We start from the raw sequence: 16,599 nt of genomic DNA, 5'->3' as shown, positions 1-16,599 counted from the left end.
CCGACTGGGCCACCCAGGTGCCCCGCCCCACACTTTCTAAGTGGCGCCATTCCAGAAGGGCCCAGAAGCAGCCTCCCGGCCCATCTCCATCTGAGAGGTGGTTTCAGGGAGCCCAGCTCAGGAAGTGTGTGAGTCTAGGGTGCCACGTGCATGTCAATGCCTTCCTCAGTTTCTACTCCTTGTGCTCACATTCCTTTGAGAGCAACAGCTTAGCTGGGTGCACAGCCTGTCACAGAGGAGACCTTGCTCACGGGGAAGGGGCTGTGGCAGCCGATCACTAGATGCCTCAGTTCCTTCTCACCCAGGTTATGACCTTCCAATCATCACATTGAATAGCGTAACCCCTTACAGGGCCTCGCTGCCATGGAGTGGTGCAGTGTGGCGTTGAGTGCCATTGTGGAAAGCCCAGAGACCCCCGTTCTCGTCGCAGCTCAGTTACTGTCTTGTGTGACTGGTGACAAGTCACTTCCTCTGTTTGAGGAAACTGGAAAATGAAGAGACCAGATCAGAGGCGTGGCTTGAGAACATTTCCCCCTGTCCCCCTCCCCCCCAACTCTGACTCTTGCCTCGGTGCTCAATGGGTAGGACAGATTGTGAGGAGTTGCTCTGGTGCCCCTGGGACAGCAGGCCTGGAACCTGGCCTACTTGCTGCATCTCGCTCCCGCCTGGGGCTGCCCCAAACTCTCTCTGGGGAGCGGGGTCTGAAGGACACTGGTGGAGGCTCCCTGAGGGTCTTGGGTACGTGCTACTGTATTAGTTTCCTAAGGCAGCTGTGACAAATGGCCAAAACCTTGGCAGCTTAAAACAACAGAAACTTATTCTCCTATAGTTCTAGAGGCTGGAAGTCTGACTTCAAAGTGTGAGCAGGGCCATGCTCCTTCCGGAGGCTCTGGGGAAGAATCGATTCCATGCCACCCTCCTAGGGTCTGGTGGCTGCTGGAAATTCTCGTCATTCCTCTGTCTCTACGGGGCCTTGTCTTCTTTGTCTCTGTCTCCCATCTCCCTCTGCTTCTCCCATAAGGACGCTTGTCATTGGAGTTAGAACCCACCAGGATAATCCAGGATTATCTTCCTCATAGATCAAAGAAGGTCCTCTTCTTAAGATTCTGGACTTACTATCATTTGTAAAGACCCCTTTTCCAAATAAGGTGATACTCATGTTCCATGTTCCAGGAATTTGATGTATCTTTTTGGGAGCCATTTATTAGGCATGCCATGCCTACTGGGATGGAAGGAGTGGTTCTTGGGAGATCGGGCTGTTTGTAGAAAACACTGCCTGTTGTCTGGGCCTCCCCAGGCAAAACCAGTGTGAGAGCCAGGCGGAGGGTGGCTGTCTGGTTGGTGCAAGTCTGGTCTTCCCTCCTGTCTTCATCTTACCTTTCCCTTCTTCTGCCTTCTCTGAAGAGGGGTTGTGTTATGCTTCCCTGTATTTCCACAAAATGGGATCCCAAAGACAAAATGGGGCAACTGGGTGGCTCAGTCGGTTAAGCATCCAACTCTTCATTTCAGCTCAGGTCATGATCTCACACCCATGAGATCGAGCCCCATGTCGGGCTCTGTGCTGAGGCTGGAACCTGCTTGGGATTCTCTCTCTCCCTCTCTCTCCGCCCCTTTCCCACTCATGTGCGCACACGTGCACACGCTTTCTCTCTAAAAATTAAAAAAAAATGTTAAAAAAAAACCACCCACAAAATGATCTAGAGATGGGCCTTGTTGGAGAAAGCACAGTCAAGGGCCTACCAGACAGGGTTACTTGCAAGTCTGGCTCCAGAGCCTAGCATCCTTTTTGACAACACACTACAAATTCACTCATTTCTGGATCATGGTGCTTCTGGGAAATTAATGGCACATAAAGAAATCTTTCTAAAATCTTAGCACTTTTCATAAATCAACAGCCCGATCAAAAGTCGATGTTCTCTGTGGACGTTAGCTTTATATTGGTCAGTCTGGTGAGGAAAACAGAAGCACCTTCTGTGTGTTCCAGGCAGGAGGATTAACCGTAGGAGTAGGGACTTAACATACTGCCGGAAGAGCTGGGGTGTCAGAGTTCAGAGAAGTTGCTGACAAAATCCAGGGATGTCGACGTGGCCAGGAACCCCTGCCTGAAACACCGAACAAGAGGTGGTTCTCCAAAACCTGCCGAGAAACTGTGCAATGTTGGAATATCTCTAGGAGCCCCTCCCAACCACCTTAGTTGGGCACAGCACAGCCAGTGGTTCTCAGGAATTGCTCCTCCCTTCCCCGTCGCTTCTATATATCAAATTTCATGCCAGTTCCTCACTGGCAGACTCCGACCCAGAACCACACAGGCTAGGAGGTTCTAGAAAATGTGGTCCCCACGTTCTCCTTTGCAGAGGGAACCTTGGGAGGGAGAGTGAAGGTGATGAGCTGGAAACAGACAATCCAGCATCGTTTTCAAATGACTTGCTCCTTTGGAAACCTGCCTCCTCTTTTCTTTCTTTGAAAAGAAGACCCCAGTAGCCAGGGGTTGGGTGCAAAGGCCCACAGCTTCTTTGGGACAAAGGTCCATTCACACTTTCACGAGGTGGAGGAGGGGAGTGTCCACTGGAAATTCAAGGATGCTTAGAGGGGTCACCACTGGTGGGGCAGAGGAAACAGCCTGGAATGGGGGACAAAGCATGGCCTCTGCAGGCAGACTGACTTGAGGCCAAATTCTGGCTCTGCCTTTTGGCCATGCTAGCCTCAATCTCCCCCCTTCAAAAGTCCATAAACAGCAATTGATCTCCTGGGTTGTTAAGAGTATTTAATGGGATAATGATATGGCTCATATCAGGATGTCCATGGCAGCACCATTTCTAAAAGTTAAAATTTGAACATAACCTAAGTGTTCACTGAAAGGGAAATGGTTAAATAAACGATGGAAGCCCGAGCCAGGTTCACGGTCTTTCTTCTCTGAATCTAAACGACTGGGCTGTGAGTCTCTCTTTTCTGAATCTAAATGACAGGGCTGTGAGTGCCCTCCCAGCCTTCTCCCCAGCCAGGTGCGTGGAGAAGGCATCGGGACCAAGAGCCTGCATTGGCCTCAGGATGGTACGGGGCATGTCACGCAGGCCACCCCTTGAACTCTCGCCCCCCGCCCTGCACATGTTAAGAATGGACCTGATCCTGCCCGCTGCACCCGTGGCCCGACCGTGGCTCAGCACTGAACGACCCGTGAGTGGCACACTGCCCTGCGTGGTGACACTCTCTGCCCACACACCCTCTCATGAGGAGTGAGACTCCCCTTTCCTGTGAGCCAACCCAGAAACCGGAAGTGTCCTTTCCCAAAGAAGAGCTTTCCTCAGAAGCCTCGGATGGCCTTCTTCCCGGCCTCAGGTTAACGTCAAGCCCTTGGCTTGGTGTTCCAGAACCTTCCTGAGCTGACCGCAGCCTACCTTTCCGGGCCTTCCTCCTGCCACTCTGTGCCAGGCGGTTTACACTCTCGCCACCCAGGAAGCCTTCCTGATTCCAATTCAATTCAAGTTCAGCGAGCAGTTACCTGGTGCTGCGTGCAGGGCAGGTGCACTGTTAACCTTCCCGAGCAGCGCCTCCTGACCTTAGGGTCCTCCTCTCCCCTCTTTTTAGGATGGCCTTCCCAGCAGCCCTCCGCCCCCAATCCAAGTGTCGTTCCCTATAGTTCTCTTCTTCACATTGGCATTCGCTGTGCTCCTCCCTCTTTCTGTCATGGCACTAACCCAGTCTGACCCAACCCGGTTCACATTCATCACACATCAAAGCAAGACGCTCACTGGCGAAGACCCAGGCTTTGGGGGCAGACAGTTGGAGTCTGGCCCTGACATGCACCTGCAGGTCAGCCACAACCTCTCTTGGAGCCTCAGTTCCTTCATCTGTAAAATGGGGATGACAGTAGCACTATCTCCTAGGGTTCTGTGCAGATGCAGTGGGCTGGTGAGGGCGATGATGGCCTGGCCCAAAGGGTAACGGCTGCCACTAGCAAATGCCCACAAACTGTTAGGACTATTATTAGCTGCACAGCTTCTGGGTTCTACACACTGCGCTGTGCTGGACACACACAGGAAGTGCAGCCCCTGCCCTCAGGGAGCCTCACGGTTGGGTGAAGAAGCAGACAAGTGGTTCTAATGCACCAAGTTCCATAATAGAGGTCTGAGCATGTTTACTGGAGGAGGCAGGGAGGGCTTCATGGAAGAGGTGTTTCTTGGGCTCGCCTGGAAGGAAGGGCAGGGTGATTGGCAGGTGGAGGGAGCACACGTCTCCAACACGAGGGGGTTGGGCTGGGCGATGCCCGAGGTCTGGTGTAAAGTGTCCGAAGCCGGCCGGACAGTGCATCTCACCATTGGGCTGTTCTCCCAGGTGAGGGGCCTTGAGTTGGCTCTGGCCTGGCCGTCCTTGATGCTACTGGCTGTAAGGCTCTCTTGTGGGAGAACCAAGGGAGGCTCGTTTTCTCTCCTAGCCTCCCTCTCTCAGACCTGATTCGAGCACTGTCTCCTGCTTGAATGTCCCTTCCCCACAGAGGTGCTCCTACTCACCCCTCAATACCTGGCCCAGGTGGCCCCTCCTCTGTGTCCCAGGATGCTCCCAAGGCACCTCCATAGACCCTGGAGGTCCTGCTCTTGTGACACCTTTTCCTGCAGGCTGTTGCTTTCCATTTACCTGCTTGCCTTATTCCCCACTAGAGCGAAGGCCTCCCTGGACTCTGGAGGCAGGTTTTTGACTCACTTTTCGTGGAGTGTTTGCTGATGGCTGAATGTTGATTCCCAGAATTCCTGGGCTCTCGGGGGAGACATGTCCCCGTCTGCAGATGCACCCATTTTAATTAGCCTGCCTCCTAAGCCATCCCGGTCTCAGTCCTCTGCCTTTGGAATGTGCTGCACCCAGCCTCGCCACCTGTTGGGAGATGGGGAGAAAATGAGCGGATGGCTTAGCACAGCAGCAGTGATTCATTAGGGGGTGCCCTAGCACTGCTGACCCCCGCAGCTCACGGATGGGACTTGGGGTCCCTGGACTGAGATGTTTGACAACCGAAGCGTGCCCAGTGTGGTGCCTTCCGCCATGTGCTGCCCTGGACCGTAACCTCCCCATCAAACCCTTCCCGTAAACTCTGGGTCAGTAATACCCACTTCGCATATGAGGAAACCGAGGCTTACAGAGGCGAGGTGCAGGTGACAGCAAAGGCGGGGGGGATTGACTGAGATCCCCCTGTGCTTTCCTTTCTCAGCTGCTGGGAGCCAGGACCCGCCAACTCTTCAGTTATGGGGTCAGGAGAGACCTGAACACTCAGTTGACCAAACCTTTCACCAACTTTCACCTTTTCACAGACACTTTCTCCACAGTCACTAGGAGTTAGATCGGGGGAGTACCAACGATGTGAAGCACGTTCTGTTCTCCCTGTTTTGCACTTGTCCATTCCCAAGACACCAATATGCTGCCACCCTCTGAACCTTTATTTCCTGCTCAGTCTTGTCTCCCAAGCACCAGACGCCTGAACATTCCTGCTTGGGGCCCTGCTCATTATTGTCCTTCTCAAAGCCCCCCAGCGCAGTCAGAGGACAAATGAGATGCTGCCCCTGCCCTCAGGGAGCTGAAATCTGGTAGATGAACAACGGATGAGAAAGAGAAAACTCAGAGAGGTTAAGTATCTTGCTCAAGGTCACACAGCAGAGGACTAAGATTCACACTCAGGTTGCCAGCCACCTCTCGCCGTATCCTGGTGTTCTTTTCACAGTGCTAAGCTATGGATGTGCTCTAGAAAGAAGGGAACTGAAAAACTAAGAACCATATGAAAGGAACACTGGAATACAGAGCAAGGAGAACGCAAATGCAGACTCAGGAGTCCCAGATTCTAGTCCTGGCTCTGCCTCAACTTCCCTACGCAGCCTTGGAGAACTCACTTCCCTCTCTGACTCTCGTGTAGATCTGTACAACGACAGTTTGGAATAAATACCTCCCATAGTCAAAGGCCTGTGAGTCCCCATGAAGGCGTCATGGCTCTCCTCTCCCTGTCGCCTTGAAACATTTACTGTGACTGGTGTTTCACTCATTTCTTTTTTTTTTTTAATTTCTAAAAATGTTTATGTATTTTTGACAGAGAGAGAGAGAGAGAAAGAGAGAGAGAGAGAGAGCAGGGGAAGGGCAGAGAGAGAGGGAGACACAGAATCCGAAGCAGGTGCACAGCCTGATGTGGGGCTCGAACTCATGAACCGTGAGGTCACAACCTGTGCCAATGTCAGACCCTTAACTGAGTCACCCAGGCGCCCAGTTTCACTCATTTCTGATGTACTTATTGGTCCTTTGCACCCACCTGCACTGCTCCCAAGCAGACTGTGAGCTCCTTAAGGGGGTAAACTGAGCATCATTTCACGTCTTCGTCCACAGAACATAGAGCTGAGGGTCAGTTAAATGGATTAATCCTATAGGAAATAGAGAAGCCACTGAAGGTTTGGGAGCACGGCCCAATGCATACAAAGTGACGTTTCAGAGTTTTCTAGATGTATCCACATTCTCCAAATTCTAGGAGACAAATGTCTTATGACAGTGAAGTCTCGAAGGTAAGACTTGATCAGAACACATTGGGTGATCGCAGGCAAATACAGGGCTGTGAAGTACTTCCCAGTAGGCCTTGGTGCCTCTCCAGCTCCAAAGTGGGGTGATTATGCCCCCCCCAAAAAACCTGTTAGCAACTGGTTCTCAGCACTGTTGGGAAAAGCAGCAAGGGAGTTCAAGAGAGTAAGGTAACTAGATAATGCCTAGTGTTGCCTGACCCGCATCCTTGATGAGTAAATGGAATGAGATGACCTCTCTGGGGCCTTCCAGCTTGAATGTCTGGGAACCACTCCCACTCTCTGTCTTTTTGTTTCTGAAATGGGAAACAGAAGAGCCAAGAGGAGGCGGGGTGATGCAGAAACCATTAGAGAGAGGGTGCTCCCTGCTGAATGCTTGGGTTCACATGCAAAAATGAAACCCACTCGTACAATTATCGTGTAATGTCTTCACCCAGACTTCCATCTGGTCTTAGCTTCCCTAGTATGGAGGCTGAACATCCTACCTCGGGTGAGCATTCTGGATGAAAATGCCATGTCAGGACAATACCATTGGCTGATGGCCTCGAAGGGCAGAATTACCAGTAAAGGGCAGTCATCTCCAACCCCAGAACACTAGTGAACATTTCCCCAAGGAAGACTCAGGTTGGAAGAGGCGGGAAGGAAACTCAGCTGGCCACCTGCTATGCATCAGATGCTGTGCTGGGTACTGAAGACACAGTCTTCATTCAGTCTCACGTCATTTCTGCCAGGACACAGTGACAATCCCAATTTCTGTTATGACAGCACAGAAGTTAAGCTTCTCTAGTTGCCTGAGGTCATAGAGCTAGAAAGTATCAAAACAGAGATCAAAATTCTCAAGTTCAAGGCTGCCACTAGTTCATATGACACATTTGTGCACATTAGAAAAAGGTGTGTCCTCCAGGTAGATGAAGCCCTGTACCAGGGTGCAGAGCTTAGTGAGCTGAACCTAGGCAGTATTTTAGCAACCCCCCCCTCACCTCCTCAACTGAGCACCTTTGTGCAGTGTGTAACCTGAACAAACATACATGGCAGCCCTGCCCAGGTCTGTCTCCTAAACTTGTGCCCTTTAAGTCAAGATGTGCCACCTTTTAACTGGATGGAATTCTTCCTCCACGGATATCCCTTCCTTCCAGTAGATAAGCGGTTGGATGAGAATCATAGAATCAGATAAGGAGTAGAGGGGTCTTCAAATCCAAGCCCCTCGTTTTACAGATGAAGTGATTGATAACCAGGGGGCGGAAGTAATGGCTGAGGACACATCTCAATTCTCGAAAAGAAACTGTTAGCTCACTGGCCTCCTGCCCAGTTCATCTCTCACCTCCAAAGGGTGTGGCCTCAGACCAACCCAATTCCTCAGTTCCTGGGAATTTTATCCTGAATGGCAAGAATATCCAGGCCACTGCCAGGCGCTGACAATGGGCGCTGCTTGCTTTCCTTTCCTTCCAGAGTTCGGGCTGGCACTGTCTATCCTCAGCAGTTTGCCCAAGTATCTCTCTGGAAGTCACACTGGAGGAAATTTGGTGAAGGACCTTTTCCGTCTTGTTACCCTGGGGTTAGGATGAAATGAAATGAAGCATTCGAGGAAAGGCACAGCAGATTCCAGGGGTGCACTGAGGGGATGCTCCCTCTCTTGCATCTGCTCCCTGGCCCCCCCAGCTTCCAAATTCTCCTCTGAGATACTTCTGCTTAGAAACAGGGCCGCGGGCAGGGGAGACAGTCAGTGTTTAAGCACTGGCGAGACCCGGCACTGTCTACTCAGACCCGATCCAGGCCGCCGCTTAGACGGGGCTCCGGAGGCGCCTGCAGCTCCCTGAGGCTGGGTGGTGGGGTGGTCCCGGGGGCAGGGGCAGGAACAGAGTTGTGGGCCCAGGATAGAAATGATTCAATACCTGATCGATGGTCTGCCTGTATCTGTGTTTCCAGGCTTCACGTCAACCCCAGTTGTTGGTGAAACACGGTTAACCAACCACGGGCCACCTTTCCCCAAGTCTGGGCCAAGCTCCATGGTGGAACCAGAGAAGGTACCCACCGACCAAGCTGCCTGCAGCCCCCCTTCCCCACCCCAGGTCAGAATTCCAACCGGAGACTTTCTCCAGGGCAGGGCAGGGTGGGGTCCCTTTGCCTTTTCACCCCCGTGCCCTGCTGGTGACCCAGGTTTATGGGGCTGCTTATCTTCTCCCACAGCTGCAAGGGGGACCCTTATCTCGGCCCTGATTGCACTTGACAGATCACAAACCCCCGCCCTCCTGCTCTGGCAGGAGGGTTGCATGGCTGTGTTTTCTGGGCTTTTCACACTCAGAGCAGAAGGGGGAAATGCCAGACACGTGGATCTGCCTTCTAGGGCTTCTACTCCACAGCTGCTGCCATGTCAGCCCCCCCAAGCCCCAAAAAGGCCTGGGATGGGGGCCAGGCATGGGGAGGGCATCAGGGGGCTGTCAGAGCTTCAGACTGGTGGAGAGAAAACATTCCCGAACCACCTTTGCCATTTGGTGAGAGGAGGCAGATACCCCTTGCCTGGAGCCAGACAGGGCTCCCCCATCTTGCTGGTCCCCCTGCTGGGCCCCAACGACAGACAGGCACCAGGACTCGCCTGCGCCCAGCCAGGCTGTCACCACCCCCATTACAGCACCCTCCGTCAGTCTGCCACACTCCCCAGGCTGACCTTCATTATCTCCCAGCACCTGCAGCAGCCCAAGATGTGGGTGGGAAGCCAGGATGGGGAAACCGAGGCGGGGGATGTTAAGGAAATGGCCCAGGAAGGCACAGCTGGACTGCAGAGCAGAGACCCAAAGTCCCCAAAACAGAAGTCCCTCCACAGCCGGGAGGGAGTCCTGTCCTGCCTGCATTTCATTCTCCTGTCCCTGCCCCCTCCCCTGGGGTCCCCTCCCCTTCCCTCCTGTGTTTGTGTGTTTCTGCTTATCTCTGTCTGTCTCTCTCTCTCTCTCTCTCTCTCTCTCTCTCTCACACACACACACACACACACACACACACACACAGACACACACATCGTTCTCCGGTCTTTCTCCTGATCTCCCTACTCTTCCTGCCTCAGTCTCCTCCTGCTCTCTTCCCCTCCCCTTGCTCCCCCTAGTCTCCCACTCTGTCCATCTCTTCTTCCTGCCTCCTCAGCTGTGGCTGGGATGTGTATCCTTCTCTTCCACCCTCCTTGGAGAGTCGCCGTGCAAGCTCGGCAAATTGCTTTCACGTGAGGGTCCAGGGACGTCACTGCTGGGCTGCGCTGCTCTGTCCCCTCTGCGAGCGTCAGACCCCTCTGCTTAGTGCAAGGGCCCTGCTCCCCGAGCCCGCCGTGGCCTGGCCGACACAGGAAACACATAGTGTCCCCTGGGTAGATCCAGGCCTCGCCTTGGTGCCTCCCCTCGATGTCCTTAACCAACGTATTCACTCCCTGAGCTTGACAGTGGCCCCGTGTGCCTAGAAAACACTTTAATGCCCATTATCCTATTCTATCTCCAGAACCGCACTGTGAGGCAGGTCCCACAGGGCTGTGGGCTCTCATGTTATAGAAGGGCTGGGAAGCTAGCAGTTTTCAAGGGCCTCCTCTGTGCCAATCACTACATGCACGCCATCCCTTGGAAGGCTCACACTAGTACTCCTGCTGGCCCACAGGGCACTTCTGTTTGATTTTGGAAACAGTGCCCCTTCTTTTGTTTCTTTTCTTTTCTTTTTAAAGTTTATTTATTTATTTTTGAGAGAGAGAGAGAGAGAGCACAAGTGGGGGAGGGACGGAGAGAAGGAGAGACAGAATCACCAGCAGGCTCCGCGCCATCAGCGCAGAGCCCGATGTGGGGCTCGAACTCACGAACGGTGAGATCGTGACCTGAGCCGAAAGCAAAAGTTGGACACTTAACGGACTGCACCACCCAGGCGCCCCCACATGGCGCCCATTCTTTTGTACACTTTCCTGCTACCCACTGGGAAGCTAATAAATACACAAATTGAAAATAATGAATATACAAATCTGTGATGATACTGTGAATGGTGCCCTCTAGAGTTATGCAGTGCGCGACCTGTACAAACGGACTTGGTGGCTGTAAACAAACCCGCAAGGGAGGGATTAATTGCCTGAATTTGTTCTGCCGCCATGATCTTGAAATAGCAGACTGCCCTTTCGGCTCCTACAAGTCCGTGGGTCCCCGGTCTGGTCCTCCTGGTTCATGAATGTCTGCCTGGTTTGGAACCCACTAGAAGTTTCTGATTCTCAGCCTGGATGTGTTCATCTTACCTGATTGCCATAGTGCGAAGCAAAGGACACCAGACTGGGGGGGCAGGAGATCTGGCTGGAATCGAAACTCTGCCACCGGCTCGCTTTGCCAACCTTGGTGTTTACTTCAACTTCTGAAAGCCTCAGCCTTCACATCTGTAGAATGGGAATGGTCATGTCTACCTTCCCCACAACGTTGTCTGAGCATTGAGTACGATCACGGAAATGAAAGTGACTGGCATATGAGAGACATTAAATAAATGTTCGATGAATAAAGTAATTAATGGATAAATAATCCACAGTGGGAGAAAGTGGATTTAGGAGATCAAATCAAGACCCAAGTCTTCTGGGTGAATTGCTGGGCTCAGAGCACAGTGGGCTGAAGGTTTAGAGCCAGCAAGGTACTCCTGTCACACACCCACCCGGTCTCTCAGCCCCCCAGGGACAACCGTCCTGAGCTGCATTTTCTATTCTTTTTTTAAAAATTTATTTTTAATTAATTCATTTTTAAAAGTTTTTGTTCGAGTATAGTCGACGCGCAATGTTCTACCAGTTTCAGGTGCAGCACAGAGTGATGTGACAAGTTTGTGCGTTGCGTTACGCTCACCGCAACACCTGCACTTTCTGCTCTCGTGCAGGTGGCCCCCCCATTCATATTTTAAGGGCCCAGAATATTCTAGGAGAGAGGACTTAGGAGGCACTAAATTTTTGGTAACACCCAGCTTCCGGTGGGGCTGGGTGGGTGCCGGGCCCTAGAAGGGGTGAGCGCCTCCTCGAAGTTTATGCTCAGGCACCTGGCTTGCCTCACCTTAGTCCCAGGTCTGGCTTTAGTTGCTTGCTTTTTCTCCTGCATTTTTATCTCATGGTTTGTTTGTTTGTTTGTTTGTTTGTTTATTAGTATTATTTTTTAAGTAGGCTCCACGGATCCTGAGATCAAGACCTGAGATGAGATCAAGAGTCAGACACTCACCAACACAGCCACCCAGGTGCCCCCATGGGTCCCAGGTGGATCTTTTAAATATGTTCAAATCCCGTATGTGTTTGGAAAAACCGTCACCCCCACAGCGACCTTGACCCTACACTCCCCTCTCGCTGCTACCCTGTCCTTCCCTTTGGTGCCACGCCTCTCCACGTGGTTGCCTGTGTGCTCTGTTCCTGTTCCCTCCTCAGTCTGTGCTGTTGGGGCGATTTTTCAGCACTCTCTCCTTCAGAAGCACCCCCTCCATTGGCTTATTTGATATGATATAGTGGTGTCCTGGCTCTCCTCCTCCTGGTTCTCTGGACACTTGTCCCCTGACCTTGATGTCCTTTAGCCAGTAGTTACGTGCACGAAACACCCACATTCCTCCCAGCCCCATCCCACTCCTCTGTGTTTCCCCGTTCCCATCCACGGTCGTGCCTTCAATTACCAGGCATATCTCATGTCTTCAAAGTCTGTATCTGTGACCCAGCCCCCTCTGCTGGGTTCCAGACCAATATGGAACTGGTCACTTGTCATCCCCATTTGGATGTCTCCAGCATACCACAAAATCCACATGTTCAAAACTGAATTCTGCCATCTCCCTGGCCCACTGTCCATAGCACCCCGGAAATATCGGATCCATAGTGCCCTGGAAATACCAGATGTTCTTTATTGTCTTCTAAATGTTTTTCTTCTTTCTTAAAAATTGTGTGTGTGTGTGTGTGTGTGTGTATATATATATGTATATATATATGTATATGTATATATACATACATACGGGGGGGAGGGGGCAGAGGGAGAGGGAGAGAGAATCTTAAACAGAAGCCATGCTGAGTGTGGAGCCTGAAGCAGGGCTTGATCCCATGACCCTAGGATCATGACCTAAGCCGAGATCAAGAGTCAAATACTGGGGCGCCTGGGTGGCTCAGTCGGTTAAGTGCCTGACTTCGGCTCAGGTCAATATCTCCTGGTTTGTGAGTTCGAGCCCCGCATCAGGCACTGTGCTGACAGCTCAGATCCTGGAGCCTGCTTGAGATTCTGTGCCTCCCTCTCTCTCTGCCCTTTCCCTGCTCGCACTCTGTCTCTCTCTCAAAAATAAATAAACATAAAAAAAAAAAGAGTTGGATGCTCAACTGAGTGAGCCATCCAAGTGCCCCTGAATATTTTTCTAATCAAGAGCTAGATTATGTGGATGGATGTGGGTATGACTTCAGGGAGGGGGCTGTGGAAGGCTTCATGACCTTTAATCCTACTGAGGGTGAGGGAATGATTTGATTGTCAAAAATATGACAGGACTGACTGTCAAAAATAAATAAATGAGGAACAGGAGGCAGGATTCTAGTCATGCTGAGATGCTGTGTTCACAGCAAATTTTCCATCAAAAAAGTGGTAAATGCCGTGGTGAAGTCTTGGGATGGTGACACTTAGTGACATGTGCCACCCCCCCACTCCCAGCCCACCAATGGGGGTCCTGCTCCCCAGAGGTGACAACGAAAGCAAAGCCCTATTTTGCACATGCTGTTCCTACTGCCTGGAATTCTTTTCCCTACTCCTCTCCCCTCCTCAGCCCCTCACTGTTCATGTGACCAAGTCTTTCTCATCCTCTGGTTCTCAAGTTAAGTGTTGACTTCCTCCAGGAAGCCTTCCTGGAATCCCTAAAGTCCCTCAGGTCCCCCCTAACACATCCCCCCCTGAGCTTTTGTGCTCTTGATGGCCGTATTCAAATGGTTAACTTACTAATGACGCTGGTTGTCTGTGTCCAGCTCAGCATCACTCTTTCCTTTCACTGCAGAGCAGAGGCGGGGAGCTGCCATCTCCCAGAATCCCCTTCGCAGGACAGTTCTGGGGTAGATCTGATGCACAGACGAGAAAAAGAACCTGTGTTCTCCAGAGGCATGGCAGCCAGACAAGTAACAGATGTGAGGCTGAAAGCAGCTTCCAAATGAGCCTCTTGAAAGGCACCCACATCTGGGCTGCAGGCTGAGGTAGCTCGTGGGAGCTTTGGGCGAGTCTTAAAATCCAGCTCTACAGAGGTGGCTTCCTTGCCCCTCACTCCAGCTGCCTTCCAACAACGGGCAAGGCCACGTGTGTGCCTAGGGCACACACACCTATCTTCCCCCAAGTCAGAGGTCCCCTGTGGCCAGGGTCACCACTCTGTGCCGCGTGGCTATATCCCAAAATATTAGTCTAGACTGACAGAGATCCACACGGTCCCATTTAACAGACTGGAAGACTGAGTTCCAGGAGGGAGTCACAAAACGGCAGAGCCACCGTCAAGGATGCATGCTTCCTTTGCCACGAAGACAACAGAAACGGCACAAAGAAATGGCTTAAACTCAAAGCAGTGTTTGAGTCCCCGCTTCGGTTGTCACCTCCCAAATCAAGATGCTGGTCACACTGAAGCCAGACCACACGCTTCTCACCGATACTGCTGAGTTACTGTCGCCACTTTCCATTCGCAAAATTATTTCTTATCTTTGTGTTTTACAGGTACAGCAATAAAAATTATTGTCAGGGGTATTATTACAATTTTTAACCACTAATGGGATTATGATGCCTGACGCACTATCAGCAACAAAACGTACTTCCCGCAACACGCAGGAACTTTTTATTTATTGTCTCTGGGCTTTGCAGTTACCATAGAGATAAAATTCATATGTACCAGGATTATTACCATTTTCAACTAATGGAATTATTATTTTTGTTTGTGGTGTTAAGCCTTTAAAACAAACTGTAATCCCATCAACAGGCCTGAAACGTTTAATGTCCTTAAACGTTACCACGGACGATCCACATAGTACCAGAATTCCTCTAAACTTACCGTCACTCCCCCTGTGGCCGTGGGGTCTTTCTGTTTCTTTCCTGTGGGAGCCACATTTGTTCAGGGAGCATTTGGGGCCCCTATTCATTATGCCAGTGCTTAGTAAGTACCCTACGATAGAGACTTCAGGGACAAATAAGACAGACAGTTCAGCTTGGTGGTTTGGAGAGGTTGGCTTAGGGGCCACCTGAATATGGGTCTGAGTCCCAGTGGTGGTGGGTGGCCCCGGGACACTTTTCCTGACCGCCTGAAGTTTCTGCTTCCATATATGTATAAAGGGAAACCATTCCCACCGCTCGGTGTTGGGTAAGGATCAAAGGTGGCTCTCAGCAGAGTGCTCCGGAAAATGCTTGGCTCCCAGCGGATGCCGTTGCTGTGTGTGTGGTTGTCGATGCTGTTCTAACCCAGCCCTCTCTCTCAAAGGATTTGCATTTGAATCGGGGGGGGGGGGGGGAAGATCCCTAAGTGTGAGGCCCGCTAGGCAGGAGAGCCATCTAATCCAGCTGGGAGAACACCGGTCACCTGTCCGGAGGTGGCCGCTGAGCCGAGTCCCAAAGGATGGGTGGCATCACTACGCAGGGAGAAGAGGAGAGGGGGCTTTCTGGGAGGCGAGAACAGCAAATGCAAAGGCCAGACTGGGCTGTGAGAGCACAGCGCCCGCAGTGGGGGAAGGAGGGGCCCCAGGGTTAGCAGGTAAAGAAAGGGCGGTGGGCTTGCCCACAGGCTCAGTGACCCCCATCAGGCAACTCTGTGACTTTGAGCGGCTCCCCAAACTTCTTCCTTCCCAGCATGTGAAAATCCATTAATAATAATACACGGAGCTCGGAGAGCCTGCAGGCTGTCTCTGGATGAAAGAAAGCGTTATCATATTAACTAATTACATGAATTAGAATAAATTAATTAAATAACTGGCTTAATGAGATTAGTGCATTTGTTGTTTAATTATCCATTGCCGCGATTGATAATAATAATGGATTCTGCACTCGTGACAGGTGATGAGTCTGTCAGTGAGCAGTGGCATGTGAAACCACAAAGGAGTCGCCTTGGTAGGGGAGGACAGAGGGTGCCCAGCTTCCCTGGCCTTGTCCTATAAAACCCGGGCGTGGAAAAGGTCAGAACGTGGCCGGAGGGCTTCTGGTCAGCCCGCCCTCAGAGTCTGGCTTCCTCACCTGTAAAAGGGGCCTGGGCTGTCTTACATCCGTGGGCATCGGTGACACCGGAGTTAAGGCAGTGTCCCCACCTTGGTCTGGGATGTCCCCAGAGTGGAGCCGGAGGCAGAGGCTAACGAGTGAGGCCCCTGCTTGGCACCCGGGCCACTGTCTGGGCGGATGAGGGCCTACCGTGTCATCACAACCACCGTCTCTGGGGACACCCGGCACCGGGGTTCTGATGTAGCTTCTCTCACCCTTACCCTCGGTCCTTGCATTGACTTCCCTCACGTCCTCTCTTCCTCTCGGTCCTCACTCCTTCCTGGAATATTCCCGACTGAACTACCCACACACAAACCTTTGGGGGAACCCCAGGTGAAGACACTGGGGACTGAAAGTGGCCCCAGAAAGCAAGCCTCAGGATGACATTTTGGAACTGTCGCTCTCAGAGGACAGCTGCCTCCGTGTTGCCCAAAGATGCTTGTCTACCCTCTCTCAGTCCTGCCTGACTCCTCTGGTGTGTTCCCTGTGGCCTCACGGAAGGGTGGGTCTGCCCATCTCCCACGTAAATCCAGTTAGCCTTCCTGCCCCCTATGTCCTCTGGCCCCGCGTTCAGTGCCATGCCAAAGCGGGCCCAGCATGCCCACCTCTAGTGCACAGCATCACTGTTCACACTGCCAGGGGCTATTCCTGCCGAGTGTGGCAGTGGCTCCAAGGATCCTTGGGAGAGCAGAGAATGCCAGGTTCCAGGGGGACGAGTCCCGCGTCAATCAGTCCCTCCCTATCCGTCTTTATATTTCGTTGCTGAAGCCCCACGAGGGTCCACTTTTTAGCTAAGACTTGCAGCTCCTTCAATGTGAAAACTGCCTCCGCCCAGAGCAGCAACCATACCCCTCTGCTTGAGC

General features: G+C 52.0%; 1 long non-coding RNA gene across 1 annotated transcript in view; it reads left to right on the top strand.

Moving 5' to 3' along the window:
* Positions 1–16,599, top strand: part of LOC132693808 (uncharacterized) — a 120,473-nt gene that overhangs the window by 85,320 nt on the left and 18,554 nt on the right. The gene's annotated exons all lie outside the window — the stretch shown is intronic.

The sequence above is a fragment of the Panthera onca genome, chromosome B4 (genome assembly GCF_046562875.1).
Source record: "Panthera onca isolate mPanOnc1 chromosome B4, mPanOnc1 haplotype 2, whole genome shotgun sequence".
Classification (NCBI taxonomy): Eukaryota; Metazoa; Chordata; class Mammalia; order Carnivora; family Felidae; genus Panthera; species Panthera onca.
This window is presented reverse-complemented; position numbering and strand designations above follow the sequence as displayed.